The 19,087-nt window shown below is 37.3% G+C and overlaps 1 pseudogene; it reads right to left on the bottom strand.

The window, feature by feature from the left end:
- Nucleotides 1–3,310: 3,310 nt before the first annotated feature.
- Nucleotides 3,311–7,984, bottom strand: LOC112849942 (ubiquitin-conjugating enzyme E2 C pseudogene; annotated as a pseudogene).
- Between the last annotated feature and the right edge of the window lie 11,103 nt (nucleotides 7,985–19,087).

Here is a 19,087-nt window from a genome sequence, read left to right as displayed (position 1 = left end):
AGGGAAATTTATAGCACTAAATGTATACATACAGGAGATAAGAAAAAGAGGTCTCCTATCAATGATAAAAGCATTCACTTCAAAAAACAAGAAAAAGGCAAAATAAACCCAAAGCAAGGATACAGAGAACCTAGATTATTTATACATTGCTAGTAGGTATGTAAAATGCTACTTCCACTTTGGAAAACAATTTGGCAGTTTCTCAATAAACTAAACATTCAACGACCATACAACCAAGCAAATTCACTTCTGTGCATTTACTGCAGAGATGAAAACCTACATTTGCATGAAAATCTGTACATGAATGTTTACAGTAACTTTATTTGTATCAACCCCAAATTACTTCAACTGGTGAAGTAGTTAAACAGATTGTAGTACATTCATACAACGGAATACTGCTCAGCAATAAAATGTAACAAATTATTGGGATACATAACAACTTGGACAAATCTCCACATAAGTACACTAAGTAAAAAAAGAATTAATTCCCGTAGGTTAAATATGTCTGATTCAATTTCTGTAACACTCTAGAAATGGCAAAATTATAGAAATGAAAGACAAGTTTTTGGTTGACAAAGCTTAAGACTGAGAGACAAAGACTATAAATGGCAACATGAGAGATCTTTGTGGTGATGGAAAGTTGTGCATCTTGACACTTTAATGTCAATATATTGGTTGTGATGTTAATCTATAATTTAAAATGTTACTATTGGGGGTAACTGAGTAAAGGGTAACTGAGATCTCTCTGTATTATTTCTTACAACTGTATGTGAGTCTATAGTTATCTCAAAATATCATTTTTTTTCAGTTTTATTTTATTTATATTGAGAGAAAGCACATGAGAGAGGGAGAGGGGCAGAGGAAGAGAGAAAGAATCCCAAGCAGGCTCCACACTGCCAGCACAGAGCCAGATGTGGGGCTCAAACTCATGAACTGTGAGATCATGTCCTGGGCCAAAACCAAGAGTCAGAAGCTTAACTGACTGAGCCACCCAGGTGCCCCAGAGTTTTTTGTTTTATTTCATTTTGTTTTATTTCTAGAATGGAAGCCTATTTGCAAGCTGAAGAGAATGATTTAGTAGTAAGGGAAAATTTGATAATGCAAGTATGTGGGGCACGGGGCAATTTCTGGAAAGCTGTCCTTGAGTGAGCAAGCAGAAAAGGTTTGGCCTTGGATACCAGCAAGGTAGGTGTTCACTAAGAGTAACAGAAGCAGAGTGTGGGCACAGAGGCAGGGAGCTGGATGGACAAAGTGCCACAACGTGTGGACTTGTCCTTCTGAGAGCTTCTATTTTCTCAGGGAAACAGGAAGTAAGGTCATCAGCTTGAAGTGTGGACAAGGAGGAGGTGTTGGAAACTTGAGGGAAGAGGAGAAGGTGTAAAGAAGCATCAATCAGCAAGGTTATTCTGTGGTTTTCAATGGCCACATTTTGCTGGGAAGGTGCAGGCACAGGAAGGCAGGGAATTGGGTTCAACCAGGGTTATTTTTGTTAGATAACTCCATGGAGAGAGAAAAGGAAATGAAGGAGAGGGTATATGCAAAGAAATAATAATGACAATGGCCAGCTATTGAATCCAAGCCAGATAAGAAGGGAGTAAGAAAATTGGGGTAGGGGATGGTGGGGGCAGTGGTAGGGGAGAGATCCTGTAAAAGTGGTAGAATCAGTGGAATGATGGGTGAAAGGACTGTTGGAATCAGCACAGCAAGGGGAGTGAGCTGGGAAGAAGGAGGTACTGGTTGGACAGCAAGGTTGCTTGCACTGAGATTATGTGAGGGGAGCAGTTCTCAGTAAATGCAAGGCCTGGGGCAGCTTCTCAAACTGTAATGCCCATGTGCATTCCCAGGAGTTCTTGTCGAAAATATCATTTTGTTTGAAGAAAAAACATACCGACTTAGTTCTTTCAAATACTAATGGACAATAAAGGGATCAAAAGAATAACTAATCAAAGTAGTCTGAGGCTCTCTCTGCATTATACCAGAATTCCAGATAAAAGTCATTGGTTAATTTAGCGAAGACGTTTTTTGGTACTGTGAATGATGTTTTGAGAATGTTTATTTTGTTAGAGGGCCCGGGAATATGCAAAATCTATTTGGACCATCACTTCTCATTCCCAGAGAGTTCCCCCCAAAACAGAAAAAACAGGGCAATGTTACCATTTTACTCAGAAACAAAGTGCTTGATACCTTCCAATAGGAGATAGGATTAATAGGAGGTCTAAGTGGAACCTTTCTCCTAATCCTTAAATTAGATTTTGAAATTATATCACATTAGGTAATCCCTGAAGTATTGATGACCACACCCAAGAAACTGTGAACCCCCAAAGAAAAGAGGCAGGGGAGACAATGTATGTGTATGACCTTAAAATGTCCATGCAAATGGTAACCATGACTGATACCTGGTTGTATTAGCTAAATAGCCACTTGCCCATGAGGAAGAGGCTAGAAAGTTGGTAAGGTGACAGTTCTATACAGTTGTTTGGTTCTTGACAATCACAGTTGGACTGATTTCACTGGAATTTTCATTTACAATCAGAGTATTTTGGATCAGTTAAATAAAATGATAAGAAAAGAATTAAAATATCTAGAACCCCATTGGTCTTCCATGATGCCATTACCATAGCAGCTACATGTCATTTTGAGCTCCTCCTCATCCAAGGGTCTTATCACCTGGAAGTAATACTCCATGCAGGGAGCAATCAGATTACTTAAAGCATCTGCACTGAAGGACAGAGGACTATGGTGCAGTGCTTGAACTGAGTGCAACGAAACTCAGGAATGTCCAGTGGTAGCGATGCCAGAGGCAGGTGGTGCTCTAAGGAAACATGCCCAAGAAATAATCTGAGCTACTCTCTCCCATCTATTCCGAAAACTGGTTCTCTAGGCGTCCCATTGATATTTTTACCACTCCATAGTCCCTATGTGAATTTACTCTTCACGTAGGTTAACCAGAGATGTTACAACAGGTACTATTCAGTATAGGACAGGAAATAGATGCTCAAAGAATCTAGAATTAGTTCTCTCACCTATCTGGTCCTCAAGCTAAACAAAATCATATCGGTTTTCTACAGACTATAACTTTCAAGAATGAAATTTCTAATTAAATTATCAGCTGTCTTATTGAGGAATAAAATGTCCTTCAGAAGCAAGGCTTCTATAAAACCAAGTTCCCTGTGCTTTAGAACAGTTAACAAAGAAAAGAGAAATTCCAGAATAATTAAGTCAGTTTGGCTATTTTTTTAAAAGGATAACAGACAGCTTAAAAAGAGAGAGAGAGATAGAGACAGAGACAGAGAATGGAAAGCTCAAAACCTTAAATTCTCAATGCATATCCTGAAATCCCCAAATTCTCTATAATCATATTATAGCGATAGTTGTATACCTGCAGGAGCCAAGAATCAAAGGCAAAATTTGAATCCACAGTCTGCCAAATTATAACACCTGTTGAATTCAGTTAATCACCAGATCTCTGAGAGGAAAGTTAAAGCTTTGATTAGAATAAGCATGAGTCCAAGAACTGGTGTCGGCCCATATGGAAAGATTCAGAGGACACTGTACATACTGAGCCCCAAATCCCACAGAGCTTCACTTGCTATTTGAAGCTGTCTTGAAGCCATCTTTCTTCCCTCCTTTGCTAATGTCTTTCTTTGCTTGTAAATGCTGCAACTTTCTAACCTAAAGAAATTACACCTTTAAAAAAACTATGGTCAATTGTCTTCATTCCCTACCTCTTACATTTTGTATCTCCAGATTTTTTTTTCAAAAAAATTTTAGGGGCGCCTGGGTGGCTCAGTCAGGTAAGCATCCGACTTAGGCTCAGGTCATGATCTCGTGGTCGGTGGGTTCGAGCCCTGCGTTGGGCTCTATGCGGACCGCTCAGAGCCTGGAGCCTGCTTCGGATTCTGTGTCTCCCTCTCTCTCTGACCCTCCCCTGTCCATGCTCTCTCTCTCTCTCTCAAAAATAAATAAATGTTAGAAAAATTTTTTAAAAAATTTTAATGTTTATTTGTTTTTGAGAGGGAGAGAGACAGAGCGCAAGCGGGAGAGGGGCAGGGAGAGAGAGAATCACAGAATCTGAAGGAGGCTCCAGGCTCTGAGCTATCTGCACAGAGCCCGACACGGGGCTCTTACCCATGAGCCGTGAGATCGTGACCTGAGCTGAAGTCAGACACTCAACTGACTGAGCCACCCAGGCGCCCTGTTATCTCCAGATTTTTAGAAAAAAATAAAGTTTATATATTTATTGTTTTAGTTATTTCTACACCCAATGCGGAGCTTGAACTCATGACCCAGAGATCAGGAGTCACACATGTTCCTCCAATTGAGCCATCTAGGTGCACCCAGATTTTTTTATACACTTAACTTATAGATAGGATATGACATACAACATTTGGAAATGATTATGCTATATCTAACAGCTGGAAATATTTTAATTATACAGTTTTATGACCAAAACCTGGACTCAATGACAATGCACACTAAATGAAGCTGAAATAAGATTTTTTAAAAAATAATGGAATTCAAAGATTTAGTAGTTAGAAATGCTAAAGAACATCTATGAATTATTACCTACTATTTTCTTTTATTATGTTCCCCAGAAAGGCCCAGAAAAGACAATGAAACACATGTCAAAATCTTTGAAAGATGCTTTATTAGCTTTTTTTGTTTTGTTTTGTTTTGTTTTGTTTATAAGCACTATACAGTAGTGAGAGGAGATGCAATTGAAATGAGATTCCTGATAGAGATCAGAGGCATAGTGGTCATGATCGCCATGGGATGAAGAAAGTAATTGTGATAACTAGCATCGTCTGAGACCCTTGGTGGCAACTAATTGGGGCATGGAATTTCATAGATTCACAATACATGGACAGTCCACTAAAGCCTGTATTACAAAAGGTAGGTCGGACTGTGAAAATATGTATGAAATACACACACACACCCCAAACACACACCCAAATATACAGTGGCTCAACACCCTGAAAATATATTTCTTGCCTAAATAACAATCCAACATGGTTCCAGGCTGGAGGTTGAAGGGAGAGGATACAGGTGTCACAAAGCCATCCAGTGGTTCAGGCTCATGACACATCTGCCAACTTCCAAAAAAATATGCTTCCATGAGGACCCTGAGTTACTCTGGAAGGAAAAGAATATGGAGGAGTCCATGTGAGAAGTTTTTATTGGACCAGGCTTAAAAGTGCCAAGCATCACTTGCCTAATAATTAATATTATTAAATATTAAGGTAATATTCAATTGACTAAAATTCAGTTATGTGGCCACGTGCAGTTGCAGGGGAAACTGGAACTGTAACCTTGCTGTGGTCCAAGGAAGAAGACGAAGTCTATTTTGGTGAACAGATAGAAGTTAAATAATAATATTAACAACAACAACAATAATAATAAAAGCCTGACTTGAATCACGATATAAGATCACTTGTAGCCATTCATCCCAATACCTGGATTCTCAAACCCGCAGTATCTTATACTATGAGGAAGTGAGATCCTTTGGGAAACATTCTGAAATCATATCAAATATATGCTCGTTGAACTGAACATTCCTCCTATCCTTCCTTAGAGATCAGTAATCCTTTACAAGGGGAAAGGATTACTTGGAAATAAGTAATCTTCTGTACTTGGAAATAGGAAATATCCAAATCTTTTGAAAAATATTGATCTCTAGCTGTGAACTAATGGAATTTTCCTAGGGATATAGAATTCCACTGTGATCTCACAGCAGAGTAAGGACGCATAAACGTTAAGAAGTTATTGCAATTTTGGGGCTCAGGTGTTTTATGAACTCTTCTTCAACATTTCTCCAGAGTAGATAGGCAAAATAAAAGTATTTAGGAGATATCTTTAGGGAATTTAGGAGACCCCACTTTGACACCCTGAGCTGTAAGATAATAAAAAGTTTTATTTTGGAAGAAAAAATGAGGTGGGAGTATTTGACAGAAAATGTGAAGTAGAGTCACCCTTTTTACAAAAAAAAAAAAAAAAAGGTAAATCAAGAGAATTTTTACATTATCATTCGTGACTTGAAGATATAAAATAGTGAATCCTATCACAGTTCCACTTTACTCAGACTTTGAACTAAGTACAAAATTCAAGTTGTGTCATGCTTAACACTACATGTTAGTTCCTTATCAGAAATTAATCTGATTATAGCTGCTCTTCCAGAGGTTGTTTCCTAATGAATACAACTCTAGATAAATATTATCCAGCTTTTGATTTGAAATTGGTTTTTCCCTATTCCATGAAGTAAAAACTACCAGAAACATTGTGCATGCCTTTGCCTGGAAAGAGCTTTGCTATACCTTTACCATCTTGCCTCAGGTAGTATTTAACATCCTCAGCTCTGGAGAAAATGTAACCATCTAAGAATTTCACAGTATAATATACTGGTTCTTAGAATTAATGCTATCAGGGGCGCTGAGGGGCTCAGTTGGTTGAGCATCCGACTTCAGCTCAGGTCATGATCTCGCGGTCTGTGAGTTCAAGCCCTATGTTGGGCTCTGTGCTGACAGCTCAGAGCCTGGAGCCTGCTTCAGATTCTGTGTCTCCCTCTCTCTCTGCCCTTCCCTGGCTTGTGCTCTGTCTCTCTCTCTCTCTCTCTCAAAATAAATAAACATTAAAAAAATTAAAAAAAAAGAATTAATGCCATCATTCTGATAGGAATAGTAAAGCAGGTCATGGAAATATCCTGAATGGGTATGACCTGGCATATGGAGGAAGTTAATTTTTTTTGCAGAGTAACATGCTTTTATTTTACTATGATGCATATAAGGAAAGACAAATATGCCAATGGTACATTTCCAATTTGACAGAGCAATCTCGGAAGTATTTATGATATTTAGGAAAAGAGACACATCAATTATTAAGTAATGGAAGTTAAATTTTATGGAAACATGGGGATCTGCCAAAACAGCAAAGTGATAGAAGGAATGCAGAGACTATCAGGCTCTCCCCTCAAAACAGAAGGACCAATTTATACATTTTGCATCCTTTCATTATTCTTTTTACTTTATTAATAAAAACAATGTGTTCATTTAATATATTCATCACAAGGGCTTAACAAGAGACTTAATTTAAAAAACAGAAACAGGGGCTCCTGGGTGGCTCAGTTGGTTAAGCATCTGACTCTTGATTTCAGCTCAGGTCATGATGTCACCTGCTGGGCTCTGCACTGACAGAATGGAGCCTGCTTGGGATACTCTCTCTCTCTGTCACTCCCCTTCCCTCAAAATAAAAAAAATAAACTTAAAAAAACCTAAAATCAAAAACAGAAACAAAACAAAACAAAAATGACACCACAGCCTAAGATACAGAGTCCTCAACAGGAATGAAGGAAAGGACAGACCCTCTAAGGAAAAAACAAAGACAAAAAAGTAGAGTGAGTAGACAATCAGGCAGAGTTCTTGGCTGGAGCCCTGCTTTGAGTAGGTTTCCTGCAGCTACTTCTTAAAGGCTGTAGGCTTTTTTTTTTTTTTTTTTCAGAGCTCAGCAGCATGTATTGGTCCTAAGGGCTATCAATGTTACAACGTTGGGTTCTCCTAGCCGGCTCTGGGGGGACAGTGGGATGGTCCTGATGGATATGGGAGACCACTATTTCTTCAGGATGTCCAGGCAGATGTTCCCCTGGGTGTCCATGGTGGGGTGGTAGCAGGATGTTGGCAGCTGAGAATGTTAAATACTAACAGAGGCAAGATGGTGAAGGTATAGCAAAGCTTGTAAGCATAGCCAGTGGGGAACTTCCAGGAGAGCTTATACGTCAGGTCTTCCTTCATACACTGTGCCAAATGCTCCATGGATGGCCCCCACCTATTTGAAAAGTCTGATTCAGGAAGGCAAAATTCTCACATTGCCAGACATCCTGAGGGTCATCAGATCCTGCTGTAGCCTCTTGCCCATGGTGCCCAGATGGCACCCCCCCACTGGGCTCAGCTCCTTTGCGCTGCCATGGCTGTGGCCCCTGGGTCTGGAAAGCCATCCTAGCAGAGGACAGGGAACTCAGAAAGCATGACTGCAAATGCCTGCCTTTTTTCACTGTAAGAAAAACATTTGGTGGTATTGCAATGTTTTCATTTTTGAGGTTCTAGCTTTGAGTGTATGCTCAATTTTTTGTTTCTTTCTTCATTACATGAGTATACATCTTCCCAGGAACAGTGCCACAACACTTTGGTGTGATTCTGAAAGAGAAGGAATAAGGCAATCCTCACAGTGATGTTTCTTTAAAAAACATATACATATTTTGACCACTTTCCCTAGAAGGAGGTGTGGCCTTGGTTAAAGATCCTTAACAATTCCCAAGTCGCTGGCTGATGGTTTACCCAAAGTCAAGGCATTTAGAACAATTTAGATGAATTGTTTACAAAAACCTTTGCAGATAAGATATATGGTTTTAACTTTTAGAACAGGCTCAGAGTGTAAGAATATTTGAGACCCATGTAAATATTCTATTTTTCAAAATTCCTGAACTTCAGGAGAGGTTGTTCATAATCAGAGGAGTATGATAAATGTGTTGTGGATGTAAACAGGCTTTCTTCCCCAGTCTTTACCTTAGTGCCTATGCTCACTCAATAGGCTCATGAACAAATGGCCCGAGATGCCATGGGTAACAGGTTCAAAGATGGCATGGTCACCATCAATGATTGCTCAGTCGACAGCAACAGGAAACAACTCTGATTCTCCAGGGCAGTGCCATGTCCCATGGGGACCAGCCCTGTGATATTGTGTGATAATTTAAATCTCCTGGAGTCTAGGAGCAGTAAAACATTTTTTCTTTACTGAAATAGACACTGGATTTAGATTTACCTTCCCTGCCCATCAGGCTTCTGCCAGCTCCACAATATGTGGACTGATTGAATGCCTTTATCCATCATCCAGTATATCACAAAATATTTCTTCTGAGGAATTAATTTTAACCATGAAATAAATAAAGTATTGTTTTGAGCTCATGGAAGACATGGTCTTCTTTTATATCATATTTTCTAGAAATAGTTGGACTTACAAAATGATAGAATAGCTTATTGCAGTTCTGTCACCAGCTTTGAGACACTTGTTTAAATTGCTGTCATGATGAATAAAGCACATGCTCTTAACCAGGAAATAATACATATTGTTTCTCCAAAGAAAAACAAAACAAAACAAAACAAAACAAACAAACAAAAAACAAAACCTATGTCTAGGAACCAGAGACAGAAATAGGAGTGTTGTCTATCCTGATTGTAACTAATGGCCTACTTGAGGAAATCTTGCTTTCCATACCCAAGACTTGCTTTCTGCTGATTATGGGTCTATGTACCAGTAGAATTCAGCTACTAAGAGGGTTCCCAATGACCCATGCCTCCTGATAGTCAACGTCCTTGAGTGATCCCTTCCCCTTGAGTGTGTGCTAGATTTAATGCCTTGCTTGTAATAAATAGAATACAACAAAACTGGTGAGATGTCATATTCTACCTTAAGTTAAAAAAGATTCTGGCTTAGGGGCACTTGGGTGGCTCAGTTGGTTAAGCTTCCAACTCTTCATTTTGGCTCAGGTAATGATCTCACGGCTCATGAATTTGAGCCCAGTGTCAAGCTCTACACTGGCAGTGTGGAGCCTGCTTGGAATTTTCTCTCTCCCTTTCTCTCTGACCCTCACTCTCTCTTTCTCTCTCTCTCACTCTCTATCTCAAAAGTAAAGAAACATTAAAAAAAAGATTCTGGCTTCAGTTTTGCTTTCCTCTATTACTCCCTCCCTTGCTTCTGATGGAAGGTGGCTGCCATGTTGTAAGCTGCTCTATAGAGAGCATTACATGGCAAGGAACTGAGGCCCTCAGTCCAGCAGGCCATAAGGAACTGAGTTCTGCCAATAACCACATACATTAGTTTAAAAGTGGATCTTCCTTCACTAGAGACTTCAGATAAGACCACAACCCAGACAATACTTTGCATCCTTACAAGACATTCTGAGTCAGAGGACTCAGCTATGGTACACCCGAATATAAGATATCCCTATAAGATAGGAGATAATGAATATTACTGTTTTAAGTTGCTAAATTCAACAGTATTTTTATTTTCTTATGTAGCAGTGGATAACACACAAAGTACCCAAAAGAGAAATGCTTTCACAGTGTACATAACATTAATTGTTGAATACCATTTTGAGTTTCACATGCTTTGGGGGCAAATAGACAAAAAAAAAAAAAAAACAGTTAGGTTTTGGCTCAGAAAATGTGAATATGAAATTAGTTATGTAAAAAAATTACAACAACTAATTATGATTTATAACCAATTCTGTAAAAATGAAACTATCGCATTTACCGTATTTTCTTTCTTACGAAAATGCATATTTACATATTTTATATAGATAATTTTACTTTTCTTTCTCTTTACCACTATAAGAGGTTGTTGATAAACTTTACAACTTTCCACCCCCCTCACACGCACACACACACATTTCAGAATATTGAGTTGGGAATCACAATGGATGTAGAGAAGAAATGTATATTAATCAGAGATGAATTATTGAGCATCTCTCTTCAAGGCCAATGTGAGTGTATATAAGACTTATTGTTACTTTATGTAGAGTACATTATCATTTTTTGAAATCTAATGTGAGAAGAAGGGTATTGTAGATATTGAGCAACTAATGGAGTAGATTACATGGGCACTTATTTTAATCTGCCTGGTATCGAAACATACTTTTATTTGATTGGGTCCCCAAGAAAGTTTAATGGCAAGGCCCTGCTTTCCACAATAACAAATAGAAGGGAGCTGATGGCCTCACTTTCAGTTTGCTGGTAGCTGTGGCACGGCTACGTGACCAACTCCTGGCATAAATGCAGAAATTCTAGCATCTGATTTTTAACCTTGAGGGTTTGACATGAAACTCAGAGGAGGGTTCAGAATCATCATGAGCAACCATTGTTTAGTCAAGAAGCCTGTGAGTTTGGCTGGAGTTTGGAGACTTTTTCTAATATGATTTTGCTGGGCATTTCTGCCCTCATTTTTAGACTTTGGTTCTCTAATGATTTGTTAATTGTGTATATCAATATTCCTTGAAAATATCTTTTCAACTTAAATTGGCCACAGATAGCTTCTGTTTCTTATGAATCCAGTCCCGTTGATAAAAATAGTAGCAACAACAAAAACAACAAACAATAAAATAAAGATACTTACTCCTCACTCAGGTTGAAAGGATCAATTAGAAAACACATTTGAAAAAGACAAATGTTGCTAGAGATTACCAAATAATTTTAGCATCATGAAAAACCAGTATAATGATGATACATAGAGGAAACCAAAGAAAAAACTGGGACTCTAATTAATAATAAATATTTCAAAGAATGCGAATGGAAATAATACCCTATTATTTTTACTTAATTCAAAATATGTATATTTACCTTTTGCCAGGAATATCACTAGGTCCTTATTGTATGTTTTCATATATAACAGTCTTAACAAGCATATGAGGTTAATGCTAACATTATTTTAAAATGAACAAATTATTATCTGATAGCTATTGTGGCTTCATTATAACCAATTGGGTGATAATGGAGCGAAGAAAATGGTTTTGATATTATCTCTGAATCTAACTTTTTTTTTTTTTTAATTTCAGAGAACTCCAAAAATTAGATATTTTGCCACAATGACTAATGTGGCAGACTGGTTGCACTGATTATTACAAATAATAGTTTCTCTGTATCCTTTGCAAAAATACTTTTCAGCAACTTCCATCAAAAGATGAAGTTTATTTCTTACCTGTGAGATCTAGGCTGAACTTATAATTTGTTTTGTTCCACAAAATATGGCATAAATGACATTGTATTATCATTTCAGTTATTAGTCATTCTGGTCATTGGTCTTGACCAAACCTAGGTCAAGAGACATTGCATGTATCTTTCCTCCCTTAAGCCCCTGAGACCATTTGAACAAACCTGGAATGATCGCCTTGTCCTTGAGACAAGCTATCTAGTCCAAGACAAAATTAGACCAGCTACACTATCCCCCTAGTAGCCCTCCAGATGACCACAAATATATGAGTGAGAACAATCTAGATCAGTCAAGTTCAGCCTGAACCACACTCTATAGCCATCTTACAGATTCATGAGAGATGATGAATGGCAATTCCTTCAAGCCAGTAAGTTTTAGAGTGATTTGTTACACAGTAATAGTTAACTAATACCAGCATTAATATTTAGTATTCATGAGTATTTTAAAACACTATTACATCTATCGGCTCATGATAAAAGGTTTATGGCCTCTGCAATCTGAATGTTATGAATTAAACACCTTGAGGTTTGGCATTCTGTGGAAAGTATTTATTCGTCCATAATTTTATGATTAGTCAAAACTACTAATTTAAATAACTAGTATAGGGAATTAGGATATTTTTATATTTCCAAGAATTATGTTAAAAATCTATACACTGTAAGTTTCCTTGGATTGGGATCAAAGGAAGAAAAATATATTCAATGTATCCAACAACAACAGAAATATTATAATTAGTAATATTTATTGAATGCTTACTCTGCACTGGACTCTATGCTAGGTATTTAGTCTTTATTCTCATTTTTAACCCTAAGTGACACCCAATCTGTACTTTCTACAGGGAATCCATACATCCTCAGGGTCTAGTCTGATTAAGGATAAACCCACAGAGCATGAGCTGTCTGTCACACCTCATCAGAGTCAGTTTGCAGACTGCCAATACCCAGAGCTATTCTGGGATTTGGCAGAAGCAGCTGCAGCAGCACCTGTGAAACAGAACTTCAGAGAGAATCTAGGAGTAGAGTCAGCACAATAAAGTTTCTACACGGACTTGTGCATGGACGAAGTAGTATGGAGATGTCTGGGGTCCATTGGAGGGGTTTCCAGTTTTCCTAAAAGCCTGAGGAACCAGCTATGGGAAAGACATTCAAGTGAGGCTTCTTTCTAGGTGTCAGGAAGCTGAACTATTGCTTAATGAGGTCCCAAGCTAACACACGGGGCCACTAGAGGAAGCAGTTTTCCCAAAACAAAAGGAACAGCCCTTTTAACCCTCTATCTGTGTATTCTTAGCTTCTTCAGAATCATCTGAGAAACATGTTTAAAAGTACAGATTGCTGAGCTCATTTTCTGCATTTTCAGATTCAGTAGATCTGAGGCTGGGCTCAAGAATTTTTTGTTTTTAATAAGGACCTTCATTGAAGTCTCTAGTGAAGCAAATATGGAAAACATTACTTAGGTGGTGAAGGGATTAGAACATCTAAATCTCTGGCAGCAGGCAGCAAGGGAGGATGAAACTAAGTAGCAGGTTTGCAAGGTTGAAATAGTACAACCCCAAGCAAAGCTAAAGAGACTAGAAAGTGGAGATTGTGTGAAGCAGGGGCAAGTATTAACAGAGCAAGAAGAACCTAGAAGCAACTGGTCTCCTATTTCTCTGTGTGCCTAAAGTGTTCATTAATTCATGGGTTCTTCATATAGTGAGTACCATGGATCAGGGACATTTCTGGTTTCACCAAATTAAAGGTTTGGTTATAAATTACCCTTCCCTTCAAGGATGTCACAGTTTAATAGAAGAAATAGACACATAACCAAATAATTGAAAAACTCATGGCATTGATGCTGTGATAGATGTATAAACAAAATGAGATGGAAGTAGAGAAGGGAATTAACTCTATTGGGAGAAAGGAGGGGTCAGGAAAGACTTTGGTAGGACTTGGTCTGGAAGAATGGGTAAGAGTTTGTCATAACGCATAAAGGATGAAGGACATTTCAGTTAGAAGAAACTGTGTGCAAAGGCAGTGAAAGAATCAGACATTTTGAGTGAAGCGTATAGAAACATATTTTAGCTAGAAGGGAGAGTGCCAGAGGGGATAGGGAGATAGAAACCAAGTAAACTGGGATCAGGTACTAAAAGTATCTTGTAATCTTATGCTAAGATATTTGAAAATTATCCAGAACTCCATGAAAAACCGATTCAGCCATCTAGGCATTTTTTTAAAACAGAAAATAATTATCAGATTTACTTTCTACATTTGAAGCAACACATACACCACATGACTTGAGTATATGCTAAAGATTGAATTGTGTCCCCAAAATTTGTATGTTAGAAACTTAAATCTCCAGTGTGATGGTATATGGAAGTGAGGCCTCTGGGAGGTAATTAGGTTTAGATGAGGGTGTGCCCCATTATAGAATTAGTGTCCTTATAAGAAGAGAAAGACCAGAGTTCCCTTTTGTTTTTTCTTGCCATTGAGGACTCAGCAAGAAGGCAACAGCCTATAAACCAGGAAGAGAGTTCTTACCAGTAACCAAGTCTGCTGGCATTTTGATCTTGGACATCCTAGCCTTGGGAACTATGAGAAATAAGCAGCCCACGCTGAATAAGACAATGTACAAGTTTGGTCTGTTTATATTTCTGTGTTTGAAATATGTGCAGAAGGCAGATGGGGGACCCAAAGAACAATTAAGAAAGCCAAAGAGTTCCCTGATCCTGGAAGTCAGGATTAGAAGCCTCTTATATTGCAGCCTACCTGATTACAGGTCATCATATGGGGAGATTTAAAAGATGTTTCTGTTCCCCTATACCTCATCTTGCCAAATCCATAGACAAACACAATTATATAAATGAGATGAAGGAATATGTGAAAAATTGGGATGTCACAGAGTAGGAAATTGGGAGAAGTAAAACTGAAAAAAAAAGAATTAAAGTAGAAAAATTATTGAAAATAAAGTGATAAAAATAGGTAATTGCATGTTAGCTGATTCAGATTGTCTCATGGTGACAACCAGGATGGCTGTGACACAACCACTGCATGTTCATTGTTATCTTTCTACTGTTTTCTCTCTTACACCGACATTTCCATTTGAGGGACCATCTATAAGGGCTATTTCTATTTTTACAGTATGCCCAGTGTCAAGATTCATGAGGTCAGATGTGAAGATGAATTTGTTGGTTAAGCTGTTCTTTCTTAAGGGCAAGAAGCTTAATCATTTTTTTTGTACTGACCTTGTCTTGTCTGGAGATGAATCAATGAATCAAGTTAGGAATGGTAAATCATGAATAAGTGATTTATGCTTGTCTTGATCAAATATGATAGATTGCTTGGGTTCCTGACTATTACTGTATATAAAGATTTATATAATATACAAGTGACTGTGGATTGGAGAAAAAAACTGAAAGTTTTCTCCAAGGATATAGTCCTATGAAACACTGTAAATGTTATTCCTAGTGAGCTACTTCTTGAACAAATGATGACTGGGTATGATTAATTCGATACAATTTTTTTTCGTAATGAAAATATTCCTCATTTTCTCATTTCTTTCCTTTCCTTTTCCAACCATTGTTTTCTTGTTTGTTTTCTTTTTAAGCAATCACATCAAAATCCTATTGGTAACCAATAATACAAAATCTACTTTGTAATGGCTCTTTCTTACTGATCCACTCATTCAAATTTCTGGGAAAATCTTTACAGTCTTTTACCAGCAATGATCAAAGAAGAAATTCACTGTGGTCAGAGATGCCATCAGAGATAAAATAACTGCTAAATGATTGAATTTCCTCTGGATAAGCTCCAGTATGCCACATGTTTCTTGGGTAGAGGGAAATGGATGTAGACAAGATGGCAGTCTAAGAAAGTGACATTAACTCATCTTTCAGACTAATACCTCTGAGAGAAGATCCAACTGATTTTCCAACCTGGTTTGCATAGTTTTCCACATGAGAGACTTCTAAGAAAATAAATCAAGAGCAGATTGACAATTGATTGTTTTACTCTGGAATTGGGAATGTATGTCATACACACGGCGCTGGAAGCAGAGATTTAGTATAGAAAATATTTTGCTTTTCCTCGAAATTGAAATAAATATAGTTCTTCATAAACATTGTTATATAATGAAAAGCACTGCATGCCATGAAAGTTACTGTCATCAACAAAATAGAAATTATGGCGATGGTTTGAATTATGTGCTTAGCAATCTGAGTACCCTATAAAATATTTTTTCTTGGTCTTAAAAAATATATGAGCAGTATTCAGTGTGAGACAGAAATCCATATTCTATATAATTTTTTCATTCATTTTCTCATTCAAATTTATACAGAATAAAAAAATAAATGTGTTTTTAAAGTCTTAACTACACCTTTATGTTTTAAGGGAGGATGAATTAATTTGACAAGATATATTAAGTGTATTTAACCTCACTTTATGTAGATCATAGAAACATCCTTTGTTCTAATGAATGGTAAGAAATAAAGGGTTTTTGTTCAGTCTTTTTGAGGGCTTTATTTTCTTTTTGGTACTCTCATGTTTCAAGTTCCATTTTGGACACTTTCGTGGATCTTTACCTTTGAGAACCATTTTATTTTTAAAGTTCTCAGGCTCTAGAATTTGTATATGAGCAAATCTTCAGAAACTAAAAGGCAAGGAAGTTTCGAAGAACATTTCAGAAACAATCTAAAACAATTAACTGAGTTAGGTATGCAAAATTCCAAGATACGGCAAAAGTGGGTGGATTCTGCAGATATAATTCAGGTTCCTGATTGGTTTTACTTTGCTTTATATCAAAGGGGGGTTATCTTCACTGGATGTTACCAAATCAAGTGAGCCCTTTAAAAGAGTGCTCTCTTTTGGAGACATTTTTCTGCTGGCCTTGACAAACAAACCACCAAGAGTTACACAGCTTCAAGAAAGCTTCCACAACAACCACACTTCCGATGTGCTCTGAAGAGGATTCCAAGCCTCAAATGAGACTGCAGGCATGGCTGATATCTTTTTGTAACAGTGGACCTAATTATGTTGTGCCTGGACTGCTGACCTACAGAAACTGTGGGATTGTAAATAACTGTTATTTTTACTTGCAGTTTGTGGTGATTTGTTTATACTACTAAAAAACTCACACAGGAATATCAGGTATATATTAGTCCAGAAAAACAAAACAAATAGGATATATATAGGGAGAGAGAGACAGAGACAGAGAGAAAGAGACAGAGTGAGGAAGTAAATTGTTATGGAATCTGAGAAGTCCCAAGGTCTACAGCTGGAGACTCAAGAGGGCTGATGTGTAAGTTTCAGTTCAAGTGTGAGTCTGAGGCAGTCTGAGGCAGGAGAAGACAGATGTCCAAAGATAGTCAATCAGAGACAGTGAATAACCTTTTAATTTTTTGTTGCTGTTCTACATGGGCTTCCAATGGATTGGATGAAGCCACTCACATTGGAGAGGGCAATCTGCTTTCCTCAGTCTATTGATTCAAATGTTAATTTCATCCAGAAACACCTTCACAGACACTTTCAGCATAAGATTTAACCAAATATCTGGGCACCCAGTGTCCCCGTCAAATTAACCCACATAAATTAACCATTATGAAAGATAACAAATGGGTGACTTCATGCAGATACTAGCTATTTTCTGTTGATCTGCTTTAAAATAATGTCCAATACATTGCAGAGAATGAATGAACATTTCCAAGATTTGTCTACATGTCTAATTGTTTATTCCATTATTTTTTGTATTAATATTTATATTAAATTGTCCTATCCTTAATTTTCCTTAGAACTTAATACTCATTCATCCTCTCAAGTAAATTAATAACTGAACAATTAATACCATGTGTAAAAGTCTGTAAATCAAACCAGAATTAGGCACTCAATACCCTTATTCTTTAAGACATTTAAAGTACTATGTGTATTATTTAATTTAGACAAACTCCCATAATTATTAGGTGCAAAATAATGTACAATGTGCTATTAATAATATAAAGAAGTAATAGACTGAGGCTTTATTACTGAGAAACTACTATCTAGTGTGAACAGAGCAGACATACATACAGTAACACAAGCAGACTACAACAGAAGTCTTAACATTCCTTGAGATTGTAGGAGAAGAGATTAATTCTGTGGGGGAAGATGAGTTGTAATTGGGGATTGTACATTTTAGGGGAAAGGTCATATTTGAAATCAGCATCAAAAAGATAGAAAGTACTTTGAAATGTGGAGACATTGTGAAATGTATTATGTTAATGAAGGACATAAACGGCCTATGTTGGTTGTACACTTTTCAAGATAACAGGACAGTAAAATAAAATGGTATTTGAGATTGGAAGATTTCAGTTTGCATATAAGTTAGTTCACTTATGATCAAGCTTAACTTTTCTGAGCCCCAGATTTCTTGACCATAAAATGGGGATAATATAACAACCAACACTCATGCTGTGAAATCAAATGAGATCATGTGATTGGTTTGATTAAAGTAAAAGTTTAATTTTCCCAATTATTACTTCCTACTATACTCTGTCAAATTCTCATCAACTGAGTAAGGAGCTTCCTAAAGGACATCTGCATGTGATTCCATATCTCTTCTTATACTTTCATTAAAAAAAAAACTAATTTCAGCAGAAACTTTGTTTCAAACTTTGAAAAATTACAATCATCTATTTGACTCAAAGCTTTCCTCCTGTACACAACACATGGACTTTCAACTCCAGTATCGTGGAGCAGAAGTAAAAGGGACAAGAAGGTTGGGTGGTATCTCTTAGTCTGTCTTCCATCTTCCTTTATTTTTCCTCTCATGGTGTTCTTTGTGAGACAAGGCAGATAGAATGATAAATTGATCAATCCATAGCTAGAGAATAAGAATTATTTTCTACAGAATTTTAATGATCTGTAGAGAAGTTGTATTCCTTTATTAACGTTTTTTGTTTTGTTTTGTTTTTTACTTAGTAGCATCTTTGTACTCCTATTCTTTTTTGTTCTCATAAATATATGAGTTGGATGTCCTTGAAATCTTAGCATATGACTTCTGAAGAGAAACAGGGAGAGTCCCAACTGGCTTTTCAGACTTCAGGCTCAAGGATTCCCCACTCCCTTCTAGATCAATAAATTATTTCCTTCTGATAATCTGGCATCACTAAATATCCTCTCCTTGATTCTCAGAAGCCATCTTGGTTCAGAAGGGCTTATGCCCCCAGCTCTGTTCTTTCATGATTTTCTCACAGTTGCCATTAATAAGTGACCCAGATCTTGCCATATTTTTTCTGATGTTTTCTGACCTCTAACTCCTCTTAGTCCCCTGAACAATGTGCAAGCCTATTTATTCCTTCTACCTCCAGGGCTTAAGTTCTTCCATCTCA

The sequence above is a fragment of the Puma concolor genome, chromosome C2, assembly GCF_028749965.1.
Source record: "Puma concolor isolate L17-30 chromosome C2, mPumCon1.1.hap2, whole genome shotgun sequence".
NCBI classification, from domain to species: Eukaryota; Metazoa; Chordata; class Mammalia; order Carnivora; family Felidae; genus Puma; species Puma concolor.
This window is presented reverse-complemented; position numbering and strand designations above follow the sequence as displayed.